The sequence below is a fragment of the Sturnira hondurensis genome, unplaced genomic scaffold (assembly GCF_014824575.4).
Source record: "Sturnira hondurensis isolate 20B ecotype Veracruz unplaced genomic scaffold, ASM1482457v3 Scaffold0002638, whole genome shotgun sequence".
NCBI lineage: Eukaryota > Metazoa > Chordata > Mammalia > Chiroptera > Phyllostomidae > Sturnira > Sturnira hondurensis.
Window position 1 is genome coordinate 1,423,390 of NW_028075269.1, and position 7,871 is coordinate 1,431,260.

A 7,871-nucleotide genomic window follows, 5' to 3' on the forward strand; every position below is an offset into this window, starting at 1 on the left:
AATACTGGATGCAGTTGATATTTGAATTTCAAACAAATACTGTTTTTAGTATACTCATAACTGTGTCCCAAATACAACATGGAATAGACTGACACCAAACAATTATTCATTGTTTATTAGGAATTTAAATTCAACTGTGTATTTTGTATTTTTATTTGCTAACTCTGGCAACTGTACCTATTGAAATAATTTACATGGGTGTTTCCCCCCAGAGGCCACGGACTCCTCGAGGTGGCCACCATGTCCTCTGACTCTGTGTCCTGGTGCCTGGCACACGGAGCGCGTTCAGAGAATGTGTGGAGTGGCAAACCTTTCCAGGGCTGGGAGCACTCCCCTGCCTCATCTTCAAGGGTCTGTCCTGCTTTAAAGGTCAGTGTGTTTACTTCACCCATCTCTCTTCTAACCTCTCCTAAAGTTTTATCATTATTAGCCCTTCATTTTATGCTGTTTGCTCCCCTGGAATGTAAGCAAGTGGGAAAGCTCCCGGAGTTTGTCAGAAGACTGTCTCATCTTTATTTGTATCCTCTGAGCCAGTCCTCTTTGCTGATTTACGGAATGAGGTGGTGATTACTGTTGGTATTGTTGGCCATTAGTGGGTATGACCAGCGAAAATGCTAGTTGGCTAAATATGTTTAACAGAGAGTCAAATTCCATAGCAAGGGAACCAAGCTCAGCTTAACACACAGGTGTTCACACCTGGTCTCACAGCATTAAATCAGTAGAGATGTAATTTTCACAGTGTAATGAATGAAGGTACTGACATATCCCTACTCAACCCTCACTTAGGTTCTTATACAGGAACCATGTGTGTAATAGAGATTTTAAAGAACTCATCACTGAGAGGAATTATCTGACCCAGAAAGCTAAACGCTGTTGCTCTGAAAGCTGCTGCTTGCCTAAGAAAAGGGTGCCGACTAATCTTTAGGCCTCGGGTACTAGACAGCTGCCGTGAGACAGAAGGCAGACGCAGGATGCGAGGTATCGGAACTGATTAGTTCAGGTAGCGAGGAGGAGCAGGAGGCCCAGAGGAAAGGCAGAGATGTCCATCTTATCACCAGAAAGAAGTTCAAAGTGCAGAACTAGAGCTTCACGGCCCAATTTGGGGGCCACCAGCCACACGGGGGCTCTTCAAGTTCAAATTCGTTAAAAAATGAAATGTAAATAACTTGAATAAAGATAAAAGGCCAAATTTCAAAATTTAAATGAAACTTAAAACCTGCTTTCTCAGTCATGTCAGCCATATTCCAGTGCCCCAGAAGCCACACGAGAGCAGCGGCTGCAGTGTTGGAGGGCACAGACAGAGGCCAGGTCCGTCGCTGCAGAAGGCCTTTCGCCAAGACGCTGAGGCAGTTGGCGCCAGGAAATGGAAACCTAGAGGGATGTGACCGCCATGTTCCAGCAGTTGAAGGGCTGCCAAGAGAAAGAAAACAAGTAGCACGTTTCATGTTACTAAAGGAATCAAAGCAAGGCAGGGTGCGTACTTTTCAGCAACCAGAGAGATTTAAAAACATAAACCAGATCTTAGCCTCCCGCCCTCTCCTTCAATCAACAAATATTTACGGGAGACCTGCCATGTGCCAGCAGGCAGTGTTCCAGGTCTGGGAACAACAAGATCCACAGTCTGTGCCACCCTGGATCTTCCCATTGCATTAAGGTGAAGGAGGAACAAGCCCCTGCCTCCCCCCGCCCCTTCCTACAACATCCCTGCCTCCCCAGTCTCTTCTCTGCTCCTCCAGGAGGCCAGGCCCCTTCTCACCTCTGCCTGTGCTTTTCTCTCTGCTGGCTTCCTGCTGCCTGCCAGCTGTGGGACCTTGAGCCCAGCTACTTAATCTTTCTGTTCCTTAGTTTTTCCAACTGCCTACTCTAAAGTGGGTAGGACCGTACATTAAAAAACTGGGAAATGTAGATTGCCTGGAACAGTGATTGGATGTATTTAGATACAGAGGAAATGCAGTGTCTTTTCCCCTCAAGAAACTACCTATCTTAATCCAATACGGGGATACTTCGTTTTATCGCACTATTGTGCTGCTTAAGGTGTTGCATATTTCACAAACTGGACATGAGAGCCTCCACCAGCACAAAAGATTACGGCTTTATTGCACGCCCGCTTTGTTACAGCGGTCTGGAAACCAACCACAGCATCTCTGAGGCCTGCCAGCACCTGATTTCCTCCAAGATGTCAATAAGGAACATGCAAACTAGTAACAATACCAGCAGTGATAGGGATGCTTAGCTTTACTGAGGACGTAAAGGTTCTACGTGCCTGGTACTGTGTTAAGTGTTTCCCATGCATTATTTAAAATAATCCTCAAAACAGCCTGATGAGGTAGATACTATTATTGTCTCCACTTATCTACAGAACACAGAGAAACTTAGAGAAATTCAATGACGTAGCTGTGTGGGCTTTGCCTTGGGTCTGCCCGGCTAGGCCGACGTCCACTTTTCAGAATTTTCTTTCCAACGTGATTCCCCCGTGGGGTCAGGGGGAGGGGTAGAAGAGGGTCTTGACAATTGGGAAGGCAGAGAGAAAGCAGCAGTCGCTTACTGGCTCACCTCATCGGTGGGAGGGCGGCGGGGGCTCCACCTTCCCCAGCCCCTCTGGCTCCTGGGCCAGGTGTATGTGTGTTTAGGTCCCCAAAGCTGGAGGACATCTGCAACAACAAGGTAAGAGGCAGCAGGGACGGACCCGGATTTCAGTCTCTTCCCGTGGGCTTTCCGATTGTGTCTGTGGGTTCCAGCCTGCTCCTGACATACAGCAGGTTATTGGGAAAGAACATTTCATGCAATGTCGTTGCGTTATGTCATTTCAATGCCATTTCATTTCATTTCATTCAATGTCATCTCATCAATGTTTCTCTAATGTTGATGAGATGCCCTAGGAATTTAACTCTTGTTCAAATCAATTAGCTTGTGGTTAAAAGGTTTCATTATATGCCATTTCACTTAAAGCTATAAAACTTATCAAAGATGTTAAGTGAGGACTTACTACATATGATATATATGTAATATATACACATTATATATCATATATCATATATAATATATGATATATGATATATAATATATATAACCACTAGAACTTATTGGTTCTGCTTATCTGAGTGAATCCTGACACACAGTTATTAAATGCCAGAGCTGAGGCTCGGAACCCAGGGTGACCCTGGAACCTGTGGTTGTAACCGCTATTCTATACTGACTCAGAGCCACACTCTGAAGAGAGTCTTGGGATTTCGAAGATTGACAGGGCTAGTCTGTGGTTTAAATTCTGGGTCTGGAGCCCTCATCTGCCTTGAAGCACCACAGGGATTAAGAGATCACTACACTCAAAGGCCAAACTGACGCCCAGAAGATATTTAGCAACTGATACAGTTTACCTTAACTTATAAAACAGAAAACATTCTAATACTAACATTGGTGACATGAACTCATATTTAGCATCTACACAATTTCAGTACTGTTCAAAAATACTTACATATCAACTCATTCAATCTTCACAGTAATATTAACAGGTAGAAGTAGCATTTCTAACACCTACTTTATTCATAGAAGTAGATATTAGATTTTTAAAAAGTAAACTTTGTGAGGGCAAGGGATTCAGAGTTAGTCACTGGCAAGGAAAATGGAACCACCATTTTTTAAATGAAATGGATCAAAAGTCACCTGCCTGGAGATAGGAAGGACCTAGCTTCCTGGAAATATACGGAGGTTAGATTTCTGCACAAAGAAGATACTTGTGAACAAAGGAAAGGGGGTGTACGTTACGTAGGCAACAAACTGTCCTTTGCTACACGTGCCTCCCCGAAAGCCAGACCCACAAGGAGCCCAAGTGCTCCCTTCACCACCGTGTCTCATTCCCACTTTTCACAGTGTTTAATGACTCTACCACAGATGCTCCTAATGCTCCCAGTACCCGTCCCCCTCCTCTTCGTGGACACACAGACGACACTTCCTAGCTCTCCTCCCAGTTACTGGTGCCACCAACTCTGCTCCGGGCAGTGGAACGTGGGCGGAAGGGATGTGCACCTCTCTCAGGCTTGGAGTATAAAACCTCCTGTGTGCAGTCCTGTTTTGTCCCCTCCATCGGGGTGCGGAGGCCATGTGCTGGGGTTGCAGAGGCACAGCATGCATTTGGTTCTCCAAGTCATGGCTTGGAGGAGAGTCAGCCAGCTTGTATAGGCCTGTGACACAGGCAAGAACTAAGCTTTTATTGTGAGATTTGGGGTTATCAGAGAACGTACCATACCTTGACTGATGTACTCACCCAAATTGTCTGCCCTGACCCCTGTGTTTCAAGCACGTGAGCTGCAGCTCTGGTGAGCAGGTCTCACGTCGCCCACATGGCTATCCAAACATTCCTAATTTGGGGATCCTCTCCATAAAGTCCCTTTCATGGTTACCTTTCTTAAGCACTTCCAGTGACAGGAGCTTCACTAGTTCTAGCAAGATATAATCTCCACTCAGTAAGAAATAACATGGGCTAGATGAAGATGCAAGTAGACTTCAGTTCAAGTGCCAGATTTCACTGATGGACAGTTGAACTGGGTAGAGAAGGACTGTGGGGAGAATTTCTGCTATTCATCAGTAGCCCGGGGTCTGGAGGCAGAAGAGACAGACCCATGCCTCATGTAGTATCTTTGGTTTGAGAACTATGAGCAATGGAAAGAAGGCTCACAGGAAGGAGGTCTGCCATTAAGGTCTAGTACCTGGGATGGGATATTGAGGGGCTTTTCTAGGGACAATATACAGTGGCAAAAATAACGGTGGCTTCCTTTTAGTGAGTCCTGTGCCAGTGTGTGTGTGTGTGTGTGTGTGTGTGTATAAATTTCCTTGGCTCCTCATGAGTCCATTTTACAGACAAAGAAACTGAGGCTCAAAAAGCATAAAGTATCTTGCAGAGGATCATGTAGCTAGTTTAGTGGCAGAGGCAAGTTGGATCAGGTGGTTTGACCCAAAGTCCACGCTCCTGCCTATTGAACTGAGGAAGAGACTGAGCGCAGCAAGATTTCTTAACTTCAAATTTTGAATTTTGTTGCTGGGTGGGGTGGGGTGTGGATGACTATGTGTCATATTATAGGATATTTAGCAACATTATTGGCCTCTATCCATTAAATGACAGCAGCATACTCACCTGTCCCCCAATCATGACAGCTAGATACGACTCCAGATACTGCCAAATGTCCCCGTGGGGGCCCAAGTTGCCTATGGTTGAGAAGCACTGGGTTAGAGTAAAGAAGGCCCCGTATTTGATGTAACGCTGGTCCTGGGCAGCCAGGTGATCTGTGAAGGGACTGCAGAACAGGAAGAAAAGAGAACCACACAGGAACTTAGGGGGCGAAGGTCACTCAGGGTAGCCTGGGAGCCTTTGTCACCTGGAACAAGGCTGCAATAATGAGAGTGACTAGAGGCTGTATGCCCTAGGCTTGTGAATTCAGTTTCCTAGATGTTCCTGTTAAGAGGTGGGACGGAGTAGAGCTAAGCTTGCCGGAGAAGATTCCTGCAGGTGAAGAAAGGGTGTGGGGGGAGGATTTTAGGCACATTGGTCCTGCTGCAAGCTGCTGAGAGCCTGCCACTGCAGAGACATCTAGCAATCCACGGATGCTAAATGAATGTCTGTCGAACGAATGGTGGACAACCGGGCTAAGGGAAAGGAATAAAGCAGTTGTACTTATTTTTTAGCAAAAGTAACTCAGTATAAGTAAAACGGCGTAAGACAACACTCCTGAATCGCCAGCACTTGGCTGACACAAAATTGCTGACACTATCCCCCAGCAATTTTTAGACATTTGGGCAAAGGCACCGAAGTTAGAGTGAAAGAGAGGGAGCATCGCTTTTAGCAAAAACTTAAGCGCCAAAGTCTAACGTGTTCACTCAACGCCCCTACTGCTCTCAAATGGACGCTTATGTGATGCTACTCCCCCGGCACGGCAGGAAGCAAACTGCTCCAGAAGAGTGTGAGTGTTATTTGGTGAAATCATAACGTTCCTCACAGGGAGCTGAGCGTCCGTGTGTTTCAATCCCTGCTCCTTGCTTTGCTTTCTCTTATCTCTAAAGAGTGAGTAATTTCTTGATACACATAGTTAGAATGTGTTTCCAAGGGTTCCTCTAATTCAGAGGGACAGCGGTTACAGAAGCTACTTCCGCCTTCCTCAGTTCGGAATGATGAGCGTCACCTGGAAGGTCACTGTCCTCTGTCTCCCATGGTGCTCAAAGGAGGCACAGAAATATTTAAACTAATTAACTGCAAGGCCAACGAACCTACCAACAGCCACAGTTTATGCTACCGTGTAACTTCTGGCCCTTTCTCAAAAAATAAAAAATAAAAATAAAAAACCAAGTACTACATTGTCTTGAAGTTGCTGTTGACAAATAAAGCCTGCTTTGTTTTCTTCCTCCCTCATTTCCATTTTCAACGGTGAGCAGTTCACAAATCCATATTTTTTCTGCCCCCATTCAAGATATCTTGCTGTTAATTACGTGCAATAAATGGCATAAAGCATGAAGGGAGTAGTGGGGTCTGTTGTGGGGTCTGTTGTGGTCCCTGCTATTCACATATTGACTTAATCTAATTACCAAGGTAGGGCCCCCAGAAAGGGCACCATCACATAGGAAAGCCTTCCCCCCACCTGGTGGATTATTTAGCCAAGCTTTATAAATGGGCAGAGTTTGGGGGTGGGGGGGAGGTGCAGGGACAAGTGAACCTTTTTTTTTTAAGTTTCTATGCAGAGCGACGGAAAGAATTTAGTGGTTGTCAACATGAGTTTAGTACAAAGGTAGGGCTTCGAATGTAGGTTCATTTGGACTGAGCCTCAGGTCGCGCAAGCCCAGGGAACCTGGGTTGCTATTTGTTTTTTGTGCGTTTTTAAAAGAGTTCATGGGCTGTACGGGAGGGAGTCCAGCGGAGGGGATGGGGCAGCGTCCCAAGGGGCTGACATCGACTAAAGGTTGGCTACCTCAGCGGTGTTATTTCCAGGGGCTCTTAGTGACTGATTGTGTGAAAGGGCCGCTTTGAGTTGAACAGCCCCAGCCAAGCCTGATTTCGAACTGTTTTTTCAGCCCTTGATTCCTACAAACAAAATAAAATACCTTGTCGAATAGAGCCCATTGAGCGAGGATGATGGGTTAAGAGTGGGGGTCCGAGGTGGCGGCGTGGGTGCTTGTTTATCCAGGAGGAGTCGTCAGTTGTTCCTGGGGCCGGTGAAAGGAAAGACGCCAGAGTCTGATGGCTGGGGGAGCGTTCATGTGAGGTAACGGGGTAATCGGATTGAAAGGGAGCCATAGTGTTTATGTCAGTTCACATTTCGTCAAAAGAATAATATGAGGTGCTACCTAGCAGGGGCTCTGGCCTAGGGGTCCAGCCAGCCAGCATCCAGGCCTCACTGGCTTCAATATAAATTAATTCTCACAGGAGCATTGCCTGATTAATCTATTTGCATAATAGTAGAAAAACTGCAGAGTGGTTACTTTTTTTTTTTTTTCCTTCTGTGGGGATTTGGACAAGAGAAGGTTGAAATTCATTTGAAAGAAGGGTGTGTGAGAAGTCAGAGCCCCGAAAGCCCCGTCTGGGACTCCCAGGGCTGCTTTCCGGAGTGAGGGCGGCTGGAGTGGGGCTGAGGCCCCGTTAACTCTTCCCGGGGAAGATCACCTCCTTCTGAGGCCCTTCCCTGGTGTTCGCTCAGGGGGCTTAGCCCTCGTCCCAGCGGTCGGATCAGGTTCCGGGGAAGAACGGGCCATCTGCCCCAAGTGAAATAACCCCTTTGGTTCAAGTTCTGGTCAAAGGACATCATAGTTTCAGAAAATAGATAGGCTCAGTTCTGATTTACTCAGGTTCAGTGGTGTTTCTGAAAAGCATTTCAGGCCTACTTGCCGTTCCA